Here is a 16,206-nt window from a genome sequence, read left to right as displayed (position 1 = left end):
AAAATTTGAATTAGAATCACGACTGAAACATTTACCAATAAAATATAAAGACAGTACTGAATCAGGCATAATGTCACAACCTGGTCCACAGAGAGAATTCGTGTTGTTTTTTTAGTCCTTTAAAATTATGCATGGCATTATAACTGAGTCATACTGAACAGAAGACATTTTTAATGCTTGTGCTGTTTTCATAGAGGTGCAGGACTTTATATTGCAGTGAAAAAGGAGAACTTTGACAACATTCACCAAAAAATTATGCGCTCTCAATGTTCAATATTAGGTTTAAAATTACCAGGTGGAACATACTGCACTTTTTAGGAAATGCACAGGGAGTAGAGGCGATTAAAATAAATATATTACTGAGGCTTTGAATGAAAAATAAAAAATAAAAAATTGCAAGTATTAAATTATTTTGAGATTTATTTTGACGGGACAGGACCGGGGTCTCTTCAGTTATTCAAGGAATAACGAGGCGTCTCACTTGCGGACATTAAGAATTATTACCAGGCAGCACAAATAAAGGCCTTGGTCAACATTTATAACATTTCTCATACAGCAAAGTGGGAAAAGGTTCAACACCAGATATCAAGTGATTTTCCAAGGCAGCCATTTTAGGCGACGGTGCACCTGGGTCTGCTATAAAAATCAGATCCCAGTTATGGAAATGCTTCAAAGCTGTATGATTGAATACCACAACTAAGGAGGGAAGACACAACATAAATAATGGAAAAACAGGAAAAGAAAGACCATTTCACACTATGACTTCTGTTTTGCTAGAAAACTATCTACTGAAAAAAAATTTATTTTGGAGCAAATACTCTTCATGTGTTGAAGTCTCAGTGCAAGAATTCATATATTGATTTACAGATGTGCAAAGGTTCACTTCACGTTATTTCATACAGGTGTGTGAATGTGTTCTGAGGCATATTTACTGTAACATTGGTGAATGTGAAGATTTGAGCTTCTAAATTTGTGATTCTTTGATGCTACCTTCTTCGACGTGCTAATTTTAACTTGTATATTCCCCTGCACATGTTCATATGCAGCTGTGAGAAGAAACTATTTTTAAAAAAGAGGAAAATCAGTAAATAATTTAAAATTATTATGCCTAGGAAAGTAGGAGGTCCACTTTGGTCTTACCATATGACTCTATGGTCTGTTCATCCTGCAGCACATAATTCTCACATTTTCTTTTTTTCATGCTTGGAGAATTTCCAGCTTCAAAAGATTTTATTGAGTGTTTATTGTAGACAATAGTTGGGAGTTTAATATGGCATCCCCCAGTCAATTTTCCAGGTGACAAACTATCACTATCTGATATACAGTCCTGGATTAGGGACTTTAGAGAAGTACGTATGAATAATGTTTCAACTATCAGCTTGTCCCGAACTCGCTTCTGACTCATTCTTTAGCAGGCAGATGTTTTCAGAGAAAGGACTCTGATAAATCATGCACCAAATAGCAGCAAAGTTAGCAACAGGATGGATAAAATAATGAAACTAAAACACTGTAGTAACATATTTGCAATGCATAAATATATTTTTGGCAACAAAATATAAAGATCTAACATTAGATACTACACTTCAGAGGTAATTAATGATTTTTTTTCCGGCCTGTTTTCTTTAATCGAGCGACCAGATTTGATGCACAAACATGTCAGAAATATATTTTATTTTACAACACAAATAACGCAGCAACCAAATCTAATCATAGCAAAGAAAACAGTTAGCTACCCTGGCTGAGGGTTGTCATTGTCCACATAGAGTACAGCATCTCATTTCACCTATTGATTTCAGAAAAAATCATTCTAAGAAGACATTAAATTACAGTTTTATGCTGTACATACACTACCATTCAAAACTTTGGGGTTACTTAGAAATGTCCTTATTTTTGAAAGAAAAGCAGTCTTTTTCAATGAAGGTAACATTAAATTAATCAGAAATACAATCTAGACATTGTTAATGTGGTAAATGACTATTCTAGCTGGAAACAGCAGATTTTTAATGGAATATCTCCATAGGGGTACAGAGGAACATTTCCAGCAACCATCACTCCTGTGTTCTAATGCTACATTGTGTTAGTTAATGGTGTTGAAAGGCTAATTGATGATTAGAAAACCCTTGTGACATTATGTTAGCACATGAATAGACATGTGAGTTTTCATGGAAAACATGGAATTGCCTGAGTGACCCCAAACTTTTGAACAATAGTGTAGTTTCTACACTTTAACCTCTCCTTTCATTTGAAGGTGGACACCAAAATAGACTAAAGCAAGCTGAATATGGGATGTTAAATTATAAGGTGTAGAGAAACGTGACCCTAAACAAAAGTTATGTCTCTGAATAAACAACTGTCTGCTCATATGTTTGACAAATCAACTTTATATGGCTACAGCTGACTGGAGAAACCTAATTTCCCAGCCGCATTTCCTCCTATTAACTTTGAATTAAGTTTGATGGAGATGGATAGTGGCAGTATTCACAATAATCAGATTACTGTAGCAAATGTAAACATATTGCTGGTTGTTCTTCATATCCCAACTCCTCACACAGCAATACAGGGTAACACAGGCTAAATTTATTAACAGTGGAGACGATACCTGAGACAAATACAAGAATTTTTAAAATCTTTTTAATGGATTGTTTATAATTGATAATTAACAGGAAATAAGTTTATTACTTTGGTTATTTGACGTAGGTGTCAGCAAATCTCATTTTGCCTTTACCCTAATGAAACCACTTCTGAATCCAATTCACTTTAAACAACAACCAAAAAAAATATCGAATATGTTTGTTTTAAATTAAAACAACCAGCTGCTCTTTCCAACTCTCACAGCTCCTGAGGGAATGAAATGATGCTCAGAAGGTGAATTTGATAGACCTCCTTCAGTCTTGTGTATTTCTCCCTCATTTGTTCTGGTCAGTGTTTTGTTTTAACATGCATTTTTCAAAGCAAAGTCTAACAGAGGAGGTCGTCTCGGCAAACTGTCTCTGTTATGTTGATTAACGTTGAAATGCACTGCTGGTTAAATTTCACGACTCTTTGTTTGTTCAGCATTTTCACAGAGTCACCATGTGGTTCTTGTTCTGTCAGAGGATACGCAACCACTTTATTATTCATTCCATCCAAGGACTCAGCATTTCTGTGTTCAGTTTAAGTGGTGCAAACTGGCATCAGTTGAAACAGATTTTAAAGATTGAAACCAAAGTCTGTGACAAATTCTTCCTCGTTGTGTTTTTGGTTTTTGCCTTGTGGTTTTCATAGTTGTGCAGCAGCCTGCAAGGTGAGGACCTCACAAGGCACCACAGCTCCCTTCACGCCACACGCCACAATTTTCCAATTAGCTTTGACATGGAAATCTGACCCAGTTGTTCTCTTCACAACCCGAGCCTTAGACTAGAAGGAGGGCCAAACAGAAAACTGATGCCAGATAAAGTCATGAACATTTGGTGTTTGTTTTGTGATTGCTGAGTCATTGTCACTATAATTAGTCTTTTCTTGACGAGAGAATTTACAATAAACAGTTTTCTTGTCAAAGTGAAAACAGACTTCTACAAAGTAATTAAAATTAATTTAAATATGAAATATAAAATAAGTAATTGCACAAATATTCACCCCCTTTAAGGTGACTCACATAATTCAACACAGGTGCAATCACTTGGTGCTAGAACTCACACAGTTAGTGAAATGCTGATCATTTGAGTGCAGTGAATGAGTTTAAAGTGATTGTAGTATAAAGAAGCCTGTATCTGGAAGATACAATGATGTCGTTTTTCTATCAATATCTTTGTAATGGAAAGTTTTTATCATTTCATATTCCAGGTATTCCTCAAAAATCATGCTTTTGATATAAATCCATTTAAATTTTTAAGTTACCTTTTATAGTTTTATAGAAACTGTAATATTTGTATTACTACCTCAAGCTCTTTATTATTGATAATATCATACAAGAGGTGATGAGGTGCACAAACTTGGAAGGATGGAGAGCAGCAACAGCTGGAGGAAAAGAGCGGAAAAATGTCAACAAAATGGATGTCGACATTCTTCTACTGCTGCTCTGTGTAATATTCTTCTTTTTCAACCATCAAAATGTTCAAAATGTGTTATAAAGTGAAAAATGAACATACTTAAAACATGAAATCATTCTTCTGTGGATGAAAGTATAATACAAACAATAACACAAATTATTATTCTTAATCAAAACGACAAAAATGGATTAAAAGCACATTGATTCTTATACAGGTCATTTTTGACCCACTTATGGAAGAGTGTAGGATCCAATCACCCATGCATCTAAGGGTTTAGTTTCAAATTAGTTTAAAAAGGATCATGGATTGAGTTTAATTGCACTGTGCTGCTACATTTTCCACATGTTACGAAGCTCTAGCAGAGATTTAAATGCACATATAGACTACAAGATAACTTCTTGTAAATGTTGCAGCAAAACAAACTTCCCTCAACACTATTTTGTAGGGGCACCATCTCTGCATCCTGGGCTTAGTGCCAACTGAGACAACTGTGAATGAAATGCAAACAAGACAGAGTCTTTTTTCCCCTAAATCAGAATGAGAATACGGTGCAGTCACACTATTCTCCAGTGCTGATACAGCAATGTGCAGAATGGTCAGCAGTCAATGAGCACATCTGACTTTAATGACGCAGACTAGAGCTTTTGTTTTCCATCATCAACCTGAATTTAACATTTGCTTTTATACTTACAGTAGTCACAATCTGTCCCTAACAGTAAAAAGTGTATTATTGCCTATTCCTAACCATTATATATTTGCCATATCCAAAGTCTTCCTCTAGCCTAAACAATAACTGCGCTAAATTTAAAAAATCATGGTACGTGCATAGAACATAATCAACATTATCTAGGGTTTTCCAGAATCAACCACTTCTTGTATCGTGACAGGGTTGATCTGTTGATATTTTACGGGGGTTGTATGCCTGTTTTCATAAACCTGTTAGCGATGGGTGTAGCAGTAGCAGCTGAACCCTCTAATTACTAATTACTAGTGTTGTAGTGTCAGCCATTGACTGCTGCAACATTAGACATTCCAATGGAGTTACAGACCTCAACCTCCACACCAAACTCAGTGGTGAGGGGAATGACAAATGAATAACAAATTATGACTGCAGTACATTTGAAGGTTTAGTCAGTCTTATGTCCTTCACCTGTGACAAGCAGAAACAGTGCAGCGTGAGTCCAACTGCGTGGGACGACCTGCAGCAAACAACATGGTGCATGTAATATATATAGGGACAAATATGGGAATAAGAAGACAGACAACAGAAAATGTGTTTGTCAAATAAATGCAAAATATTGATATACACCTTAGAGTGCATGAATGACTTATATTAGAGCAACGGAGCTCAAAGGGCATTTTACCAGCATCCGCTCTAATTGTTGACTTGGGTTGAAAAGTGTTGGGTTACTAAGTCTTTCATCATCCTGTTTTGCAGGATGTTTTGTTTGTCAAATTGTGATGAGGAGGTCAGAAGGCTGGTCAGACCCAGACTGACCCCAAAGTTCAACCACTAGGTGACAGCAGTAAAACTGAAGCAAGAACCTCAGAGGGCATGAAGGGTTGTTATGAGGCCGTTTTTGAGTTCCTTTGTGGTTTTATCACAGTGGCCAAAAGGCTGCAAGATGCCAGAGACTGTGAAGCATCTATAAGCTTTAAATGGAGGTTAAATTCAGCTCTTTATTAGCTCCTATATGAAACTTCACCGTATTGGGTTGCATACAATGGACAGGCCCTGTTCTTCTACATGAATTAGCCCTGTCTCTAATGTCCAAGGTTACTATTTTAGAGAGATTGAGGTACTGTATTGGTGGTAGAATTCATCTTTTTACAACAAAATGGGGAAGAATGATTAATATTTTGGGGATTCAGTGCAGAATGAACTGACTTGGTTAACCCTTAAGTCCGCCAGGACATATTTTCAAATTTTTAAATGCTGTAGTGCCATTTTTTGGAGTATTTTTATTTGCTTTACATCAAAATAACCCTGATATCCCAAATTTTAATAATATGTATTGACTTATGTCTTAACTACTACAAAAAATGCTTAAAAGTGCAACAAACCTTAAAAAAATGAAAATCGTTTGTTTTTTTCAAATATATTTCAAAATCCAGAAACTGCATAGCTGTATCCCTCAAATTTGTAAATGTAAAAAATTTGCACAATATCCTTTGGAACCACAGGAAATTTATTTGGAGTCTGTACATAATTTGCTTTTTGAGATATGGTCAATTTTGTAACCTGTAAAAAAAAAACGAAAATAAACAAAACTGCAAAATTTGCAAAGAGACAACATCAACATCAAAACAAATTATTTACAATAGTGCAATCAAATTTCTAAGCGTGCCAGATACTTATGAACACACATATTTTATGTACAAAACCATGGTCAGACCATAGAAAGTGCATTTGAAAATAAAAGAAACTCGTTTTTACTGAGTTGAATCAAACAGTATTTTGATGGTCTCCTGGTCCAAGTACTTGGACAGGTCTGATGGAGAAGGATTGTCCACATATTCTGACAGAGGTGGCTGGACACCTGGCCTCCTTTTCGGCAGGCAGGAAATGTGGCAGAGAAGGTAAGCTGTCAGGTTCCTTCTCAGTTTTCCAGCCAGCTGTAGGGAGCGCCTCTGGCCCGGAGCGCTCGCTGGTGGAGCGGCTGCTGCAGCGTCTCCTGGCTGGAGGACGGTCTGTCCCTCTACCTCTCGCTGGGGTACCAGGACAGCAGGAGACCTCCATTCTCTCCTCTTCCTCCTCCTCCTCCTTCCCAACATTGTAAATGCTGCACACAGAAAAAGTTACGTGGTACGTTAGCTGTGCGCAGCACATGACTTGTAAAAATGATGCGTATTTTGCGCGGAATGCTTTCGGCGGCGTTCCATGTATATTATACTTTCTTTACTTTTCTCCAACTCAAAACAAACAACTTCTCATGAATACAGACTTACATGTCGCTGGAATGATCAATTTCTTCGATAAGATCGGCTTCATCCGCGCTGGTGGCAGAATCCAGGCCAGACGAGTGGCTGACTCTTCATCCAACGCTATAGCTTGCTGGAGATTGAAAGATGTAAAATAGTTTGGCGCGACCGGGTTTTCGCGGCTCCACAACTAATGTGTGGAAATGTGTCAAAGGTGTGTGTGGTGGTCCGTGTACGGATCTGGTAACTGGACTTTCTGTTCTGAAACTGGTATTGAAAAACAAAAAACGAGTGGTTATTTGATTTTCGTTTTAAAATACAAAAATTAAAATTTAAATACAAGGCGTTTTTCCTTTTCATGATCAAAAAGGGATATACAATTTTTTTTTAAAAAAATGCTTTGATTTTCGTTTTATATTTAGAATAACAAGAAAGTAAAATCAGTAAGAGACAGAAACAAAAAAAGGTCCGTTTTTTCATTTTCTGAGACCGGAAGTGGTCATCAGCAAGTGTGGAGCCAAACGACAACAACAGAGGGCGGAGCCAGAGAGCAGTGATTGGTCAGACCATAGATTATATAGCAGACAGCGCGCTAGCGTATCTAGTCTATGTATATCTATGGTCGGCACGTCTGGTAGCATCTCTGGCTGCTGTTGACCTTGTTTTTGGAGTAAAACATGGTAAGAAGATAAATACTTGTAACCAGTAGCGTTGTTTTGTTGTACGTTAAGTCAGCGACTTGTGAGGAGTTGTGTTTTGTCGTGTTTGAGCAGTTGGTCCGGACGCGTTAGCTAGCTAAGCGGCTAAGTTAGCTAGCGGGCTAATTAGCACAGGTGGCTAACTTACCGCTGAACACCTGTGTTAGTTGCTGTCGCAGCTGTCCTCATTATTAGAAAGACCTTCTCAACCTGTATTTCTCTGCTGTGTATTTTAGCTTTTAAAAAAGCTATTTTACTTTAAGGTTAACTGAAACCCGTTGAGCTGCACTGAAGTTTAACATTCAGCTGGTTTGAATTAAACCACGCTTAACTTAACATTGCGCAACATTACCTCTCTGAATCTCCATAATTTCATTAAATTCCTTCTCTCTTCCACTGCTCAAGTTCAATCCAGTATATAAAATGACATTAATAGTGAATAAACTAACAACCAGCCATTGTATTTATTTATTACTGCATGTATTTGTAGTGAAACATGAGTTGAAACATCCTACTTTTGGATCTAGAATTGCACAAACCGTTCATTTTCAGTCACCTGATGAGTTAAACTCCCCTTTTTATGTGAGGTTGAAGCAGAAAGTCTGAGTTAACAAAGAAAGTTCTTTATAATTTGCGATACCTGTTATCTCTGACTGAGGCTTTAGTTTTTGTTGAGCTGATTTACACGTAGAAACTTTTTCAGGAAAATTTCTCAGTAGCTCAGAGGACAGGCTGCTTTTTACACAACCCTGTAAGAGAATGTCTGTCAATGCTTTCAGCAGAATTTAGAAACACAACACTTCCTAAACAGATATTTTGAGGCTGTGAGGTTGAACGTTTGAGAGTATATCAGTGTGTTTGTTTGTGGTCTTTCTGTTTCTAGGTGGAAGCTGAATTAATGAGGATGACTCCTGCTCCTGTCATCTCTAAGCTCCTCACACATCTTTACCTGCACATGAGGAAAATCACTCCTGGAGAATGCAGGTATGTTTGTCATTATTATAAAAAGGTGTTGCCTGGTGACCTGTCAGAAACCCATTATACAGAGTCAGCCAAAATAATGTTTACACACATCAGGAAAAGAAAAACTTGCATCAATATTTCAATACCAAATTTATTCAGACGTCACGAGATTAATAAAAGTTGTCTTTGGCCTCTACAATTACAAGAGGTGCTCAAAGTGGTGGCCACTGGCTTCCAGACATTTCTGTTGTGTTGTAGACGTCACTTGTTGATGCTCCATTCATGAGGGTAGCGCCATCTGTTGGGAAAACATCGTACAACAGGACACAGAGTTGTCATGATTTGATCAAACTTAGAGAGAGGAATCTATATGTGTAGAAGTACTTATATAAATGAAATATTTATAAAAGTTTTCCTTTTCCTGATGTGTGTACATTATTTTGGCTGACTCTGAACTTAATGAGAACAAAACTGTCATTTAATTGTTGCTTTGAAAGCTTCTTTAGTGAAAACCAGCTGGTGTTCTGCTTTGAAACAAACTGCTGTTGAGGTCTGTGTTTTTAGGTTTAACCCCACAGTTTCTGAATAAACTGATAGTTGTTTTTTTCCTGATCAATGTGGACGTTATAATTGATGGTAACATTTACTGATCATATAATCAGCATGACAATATAACAGTATAACATTCTGACCACCTGACTAATACTGTGCTGGTCCCTTTATGCTGCTAAAAATCCTCTGACCCAGTGGTTCATCAGAACCTCTGGGGATGTCCTGTGGATTCTGTGGGTCCTGTGGGTTGCAGGGTGGGTCCTACCTAGACCAGGCTGATCCTGGACCATCCCACAGATGCTCAATCAGATCTGGATGTGGGGAGTGTGGAACCCAGGTGAACAGCTTAGCTCTGTCGTGTTCCTCGGACCACTCCTGAGCAGTTTTAATTTGTCCTGCTGAGGGAGGCAGCTGGCATCAAGGACTGCTGTTGCCATGGAGACTAGGGGGTTGTTTGTCCTGCAGTGTTTAGGTGATGGTACATGTCAAATATCCACATGAACGTCAAGGTTTCCCAGCAGAACGTTGCATTAGAACAAGATGATGGATGTTGTTCTCTTCAGCTATCAGTGGTCAGAATGTTGTGGCTGATTGGTGGATCTGTCTGCCTTTACTCTGACATCCAGAGTTATACAAAAGTGTAGTATGTGTGCAGTGCAGAAGAGATTTACTTTATTGTATGTAGTTTTTTTTTTGTTTTTTTAAGGGAGAGCATTTTTTTTTTTTATCCACCTGAAGAAGACCCAATCTTTCCCTTCAAAGGATAGTTAATAATTTACTACAGCTTCCATAGTTGTCCCATCAGAGAAAATCATATCCATATACAGATTTTTATTAATTCCAGGGCTGGTTCAGTAAAGATTATAATAATAACTACATCAGATAATTCTTGGTCACAGTTGGAATTTTGCAGCCTAAGAGATGGTTGAGAAGGTTTGCAATTCTTGTTTTAGCAAAATATGTTATAATAGAAGATCTTTATTGTCATTGTACATGAAATTATCTGCAAACCAGCAAAGTGTATCAGTCCGAGGTATCTAAAAATAAGTAAAGAAAAATGCTTCTAAAGCCAATAATAAAGAGAATATTTTGAGGGAATATTCTAAAAAGGAAAGACAAGCTCCATTCTCACTCCTCTCAGGATAAACTGTCATTAAAATTGACTTTAAATTTAGCTTCAACACAAGATAAAAACATTTTCTTTCATCACTGATGTCAAGTTCTAATAAAGTTCATGCTACTTTTATAAAATGATGAAAGTGAATACATTGTATTTCTGTGATCTGTGTTTGATTTCTATCTTTTCTCCTGTCATCCAGATGTTCAGAGGGAGATGATGCCACATCTGGTCCAGCTGATGGAAGGTCTTGAAGTTCTCTGACTGGCCTCGACTGAAGATGGTCGTCTCACTGGATTTAAGGTTCAGATGCTCAGTAACAAACTCCACCAATGAGCCAACAGGGAAGCTTTAGGTTTATTAAATGTTGCTATGAAGGTTTCGCTGTTTTTCTTTGTGAATGCAATGTGCTCCAACTGAAACTTGAATTAGAACTTAGAAGTAAATCCTTCCATCTGAAAGGATCTAGATGTATTAATAACCTCATAACATTCTAATTTTTATTCCAGTCTTGGTTGGAACTAGAATCTCTGTATTGATTCAGGTAAAAACTGAACTTCACAGCATGTTGGAGCAAAACAACCAGATGAAAACTGTGATGGTGTTGGATTGTCAGACCGTAATGTTGCAGCTCAAAGCAGCTTTTCTGTCTCAGTTCATTCTGACATTCAGCTATGAATCAACACAGCAGATGGTGATCCATGCTGTGGAAGTCTCACATCTCCTGATTTAATGGAGCTGCTTTGCACTTTTTACACTGTTTATTCACCAACACTTTATTTAATAAAAGTCCCATCTAGTTTTAATGAGGAATGTGATGTTTTAATTTCTCTGTGAATAACTGCAGTCTAATGGAACAGCTGGAGTTGTAACATCTGTCCTGATATTGATCATGAAGTATTGATCAGAATACTTATGGTCAGCAGTCATCCCTGAAGTTTTACATTAAAATCTTTACTTGTGTTGTGAACTTTGGTAAGAAGCAGAAACTTTTGCGTTGCCATGGATATATGAGTGTTAATTTCTGTCCATGTTTCCATTTTGGGAAATGCAGTCCAGTTCCAGAATGTGGAGGAATTTAGTCTCACAATCACAGACAAAAGTCGGGTTATTGTTGTTTATCAGCACAATACAAAAAGATTAATGTTAGAAATATTCCAGTTAAGACTCTAGAATATCATGATTTATGTAAATCTACCTCAATAATATGAATGTTCAGGTTAAGATTGTGCAGTGATATTTATTATGTAAGTTTAGCTGATTAAAGTTTATGACTCTGCACTAAAATATTATTTAAATTGACATCATTATTATAATATTTAGGGTCAGACCCTACAGTATTGAGATTAAGAAATCAAATATTCTATAAAATGTAAATACACTGAACTCATTTGGATATATTTAAGTGAGACTCTACAATATTATTTGACACAAATCTAAATCAAAATTTTAATAATTTTCACGCCAAAGATTTACTGGACTGATTTAAATATTAAAATCACTCCTTTCTAATCCTCTGCTATACGGTCAAACCTGAGGCCTCAAATAGAAACACACAAGTATCTGTTTGAAGGAACTTCTGCAGAGTCCTGGTTCCAGAACATGATGATAGAATTATAGACAAACTTTAACAAAAGCTGCCTGAGAGTTTACAGTTTTTTATGTTGGATTTCTTCAGTAATTTAATGAGCGTTATCAGCAATAATCAAGTGTTCATTTGATGAACTTTATTTCCTCAAACATCCAGAATTGGAGCTCATATCTTTGGCAGCTGTAAAGTTTCTGCTCCTTCAAAGTTCACAACACAATGAATGAATTCCTAAAACACTCTCAATGCTGGAGAGCGTTTGTGATGCTGAAGCAGTGACCAGTTTTTCTGTTTCTTCTCTGGAGATGCACAATGAGGGACGTCTGCAGAGACTGAGAAAGAGTCTCACCACATCTTGACATGAGGAAAAAGACTTTATTGAAGACTACAATGAGAAAAACTATCAGACAGCAGAGGGCTGCATTCAAGGTGAGCTCTGAACATTTGATCTGGAACAGGAATTCAATAACGGCAGCATGAGCTTCATTTCAGTCTGTAGCTGCTGAATTCATGGATGAATCATCTGGCACTAGAGAGGAAGACCATCAAACATCCACGTCAGCTGATGGAGGTCCAAGAGTTTCACCCAACAAACAACCTACAGAGTGCAGGGATGAGAATTTTCCGCGGATCCGCGGAATTCCGAGTTTTTTTCCGCTGAAAGTATAGTTTTTGTGAATCGTGTAAATCCGTTGAGAAAATTGTAGGGGGGTAGGGGTAGGCAAGCGGCCGGCCGGCCGACGCGTCGCGAGCCGAGGCTTGTAATGGCCGCCCGCCACCGACATCTTTCGGCAACGCGCATTGCAAAATCAGATACAGCTGAGAACGGAAATCGGCATTGCTATCTGTAAACATCACTCGCTGTTTATGTTAATGACAACATCCGCCTATTTTTGGCGGGGGGGCCGCCTTCGGCAGACATTTTCAGAGTTTTTTTCCATTTGTCATTCTCATCCCTGAGAGTGAAGACCTCAAATCTGATTGGACGGCCTCCTATTCAGCCACATGTGTGAACAAATGCCTCTTAAGTTGATTTGTTTTCTAAAATAAATCTAGTTTGAGTCCTAATCTATGCCTGTGTGTTTGCTTCTTTACACCGCTGTTGACAGTTTAGGCTGTTAGATTATTCCAGATAAGACAAGTACAAGATTCTTCAGAGCCGTTCTACCACGAGCCTGACAGGAAGAACTCCAACAGCTACTGAATGTTCCTGTGGTTCCCTCAAGGCTACAGGAGGAGCCCTACGAGGACGAGCCGGTCCACCTGATGGTGGCCAGTCGCTGCGGTTCAAAGCCAACACGGACTACGTGGACTTCTACTGGACCACACAGAGGCCTTCAAACCGGACCAACAAGTTCACCGACTCCCCGACTCGTGGGTCTGAGGACGCCGCCGAGCCTCGGTCCAGCCGGCCTCCTGTCTGTGGGTGTTTGAGTGCTGAGAGGTTTGTGGATGCATGTGAACGTGTCTGTGTTGAAACAGCAGCTTTGGACTCAGTAACGCCGGGAAAAACCAAGAGCTCCTTTATTTGTGACTTCCACTAAAAAAACTGATGAAAATAAGTTTGCCAGGGTTCTGACTGATAACAGATTATTAAATAATGAAAAGTAATTGTTTAAATATTCCTTTAAACAATCCTTTTAGATCTACATTTCCTTTACACTGACTTCTTGGTATATGTACAAGTATTTTGGGTGGAATATACCATTAAGCCCGATGTTCAAGGGTTCTTCTGGGAATATACCATTAAACCAACCTTTTAGGTAAATGTTCCAGGATGTTGAGTAGAATATACCATCAGATCAACCTTTTAGGCCTACATTGGAAGAAGGATTTTAGAGTAGAATATTACTCCAAACCATCCTTTAGGTCTACATTTAAGGTGGAATATGCCTTTACACCAAGATTTTTTGGTCTACATTGAAGGATTTTAGGTGGAATATTCCTTTGAACGAACCTTTTAAGTTTATGTTCAAGGATGTTGGGTGGAATATACCATCAGACCAACCTCCAAGGTCTACAGTAGTGAATTTTAGGTGGAATATACCATTAAACTCACCTTTTAGGTCTACATTGGAGGATTATAGGTGGAATTTTCTTCCAAACCGTCTTTTAGTCTACATTTAAGGATGTTTAGGATGGTATATTCTTCCGAACCAAATTCTCAGGTCTACATTTCAGGTGGAATATTCCTCCATACTAACTTTTTTGGTCTACATTGAAGGATTTTTTCTAAACCACCCTTTCGGGTCTATATTTGAGGTTTTAGGTGGAATATTCCTTTTAACCAGCCCCTCAGGTCTCTGAGGATTTTGGATGGAATACTCGGTTAAACCAACATTTTAGGTGCATGTCCAAGGATGTTTGGTGGAATGTTCCTTTAAGGTGGATGCGTGAGGACCTTGTAGGTGGAATACTTCCTGAAACCAACCTTTTAGGTCAACATTCAAAGATTTAAGGTGGAATATTCTTTTAAACCAACCTAAATTTCATGTTTTGATCATTATCAAATGAGAAACCTAAATCCAGACTCCTCATAATGATGTTTGAGATTTATGCTGCTGTTATTTGTTTAGTCCAGACTAAATGACAGAAATCCACAAATGTAATTTTATTTCAGGCCTCAGTTATTAAATGTCAAAACAATCTATGTGACTCTAAAAACTCAACAGCTTTACAAACTCTAAGATTAAACTCTCCACAAGGATCCAAAATAAGTTGGACTTCTACATGAGGGCTTTAATTATTCTTCATCTACTTCCTGAAAAGTCTGATCAATAAAAAAGACAAAAACTAATATTTTCAGCTGAACTAAAGACAGACTTTGTGATTTTTCTGCTCACATGTGTTGTTGTAAACTTCCTCTTTCCAATAAATAGCTGCCTAACCCTCTGGAAACCAGCGTTTGTCCTGTTTTTGTGTTGCTCCTCGGCGACCCTAGACAGCCGGGTCCTAATGTTTTTTGAGCAACACACCATACTATGACGTTTTTACAATGATGGTTCTACTATGAAACCAGTTTGACATGTTCAGGCGTTCTTTGTGTGAAAACTCAGAGATTTCAGGTATCAGAAGGTGGTTTTCAACTTTCTTTGTTAACTTTCTGCTTCAACTTTAAACTAAATTTCCTTCACTAACCCAGCCCTCTGGACTTCCAGTAGGCTGTGTTCCTATTGGCTGTCCAGGTGGCTGCTTGGTGTTATCAGGAACACCTGAGCAGCTCAGTGTCTTCCTGCTTTATTTAGCTGCAGACAAACATTTCCTCTGTTTCTCTTCACCACTGAACCGGGTTTGGCTCTGTTGTCTTAGTTTGTTCTTTAGGCGTTGGCTTGCAGCTTCCAGCAGTAAAATAGTCTTTAATGTGTTTCTTGGTGTGTTTTAGGGCTTTGTACTGGATAGTTGTCTTGGTAAATGTGGTTCTTTAGCCACAGTTAGCACATGGTGCTAATGTGTGCAGTGATTAGTGGATTTGGTGCAGCTGAGTTGTGTCTTTATCTTGGCTGTAGTGAGTCTTCAGAGGTTTTTGGTCAGACACATTCTGTATTCTTGTTTGTGAACCAACGTTGGTTGTCCAGAAGGTAAGAGTTCCTGTCCTGATTCTCTGTTCTCAGAGGTTCTCTGGTAGGCTGCAGGAGACTTTAGCGTTTGGGTTGTGCTAGTTTGGTTTTTGTACGGTTTCATTTGGACAACTATCTTGAGGCCCCTCCATGTGGTTTAGTGAGGTTTTCTGGAACAGTTCTACAAAGCAACTTGCAGCAGAAGAGACTTTGAGAGTTTTTAGGAAGTTCTGGAGACCAGACTTTAGAGCAGCAGAAACATTTGTCAGCAGTTTGAGCAGGAGAAGGTGAGCTTCAGAGTAGAAATGAGATGGAAACCTTCTTAACCCATGTGGTGAGGTCCTGTACCAAGAGTTTGAGCAGGTTGTGAAGAGTCTGTAGTTCTTTGGTCTGAAAGCACAGGAAGAGTCGACTCATTAAAGGAGAAAACAGGAGATATTGTTGCTTCTTCTGTCGCTCTTCAGTTTCCTTAGACTGAATATCAAGTTTATGTTTTAAATGATTTACCATGTGAGCCCAAGAAGACTTCAATAAACTCCCTCCCTCCCCTGGACACAACATATTTTATTACGATGTTAAATTTTTTTTTTGTTTGTTTTTGAGTTTTAATCATAGTTTTAGCGTAGTTTTTTCTCTTTGCTTGTTTAGTTTTGTCATCTGTGTGAAAGGTGCTAAACAAATAAAGCTGAATTGATAAACTGAATAATTGACTAACTCATGATTGTGACAACAGAAGTATTTTCATTGTGATTTAAGGGTTTGTTTCATTTTTAAGGTTGGG

General features: G+C 38.0%; 1 long non-coding RNA gene across 1 annotated transcript; it reads left to right on the top strand.

Annotated features, from left to right (window-relative positions):
- Nucleotides 1–8,537: 8,537 nt before the first annotated feature.
- Nucleotides 8,538–12,865, top strand: LOC129348913 (uncharacterized). Its single transcript, XR_008601666.1, has 3 exons — nt 8,538–8,632; nt 10,483–12,297; nt 12,361–12,865. It is a non-coding gene; the product is annotated as an uncharacterized LOC129348913 (long non-coding RNA).
- The last annotated feature ends 3,341 nt before the right edge of the window (nt 12,866–16,206 follow it).

Source organism: Amphiprion ocellaris, chromosome 5, assembly GCF_022539595.1.
Source record: "Amphiprion ocellaris isolate individual 3 ecotype Okinawa chromosome 5, ASM2253959v1, whole genome shotgun sequence".
NCBI classification, from domain to species: domain Eukaryota; kingdom Metazoa; phylum Chordata; class Actinopteri; family Pomacentridae; genus Amphiprion; species Amphiprion ocellaris.
This window is presented reverse-complemented; position numbering and strand designations above follow the sequence as displayed.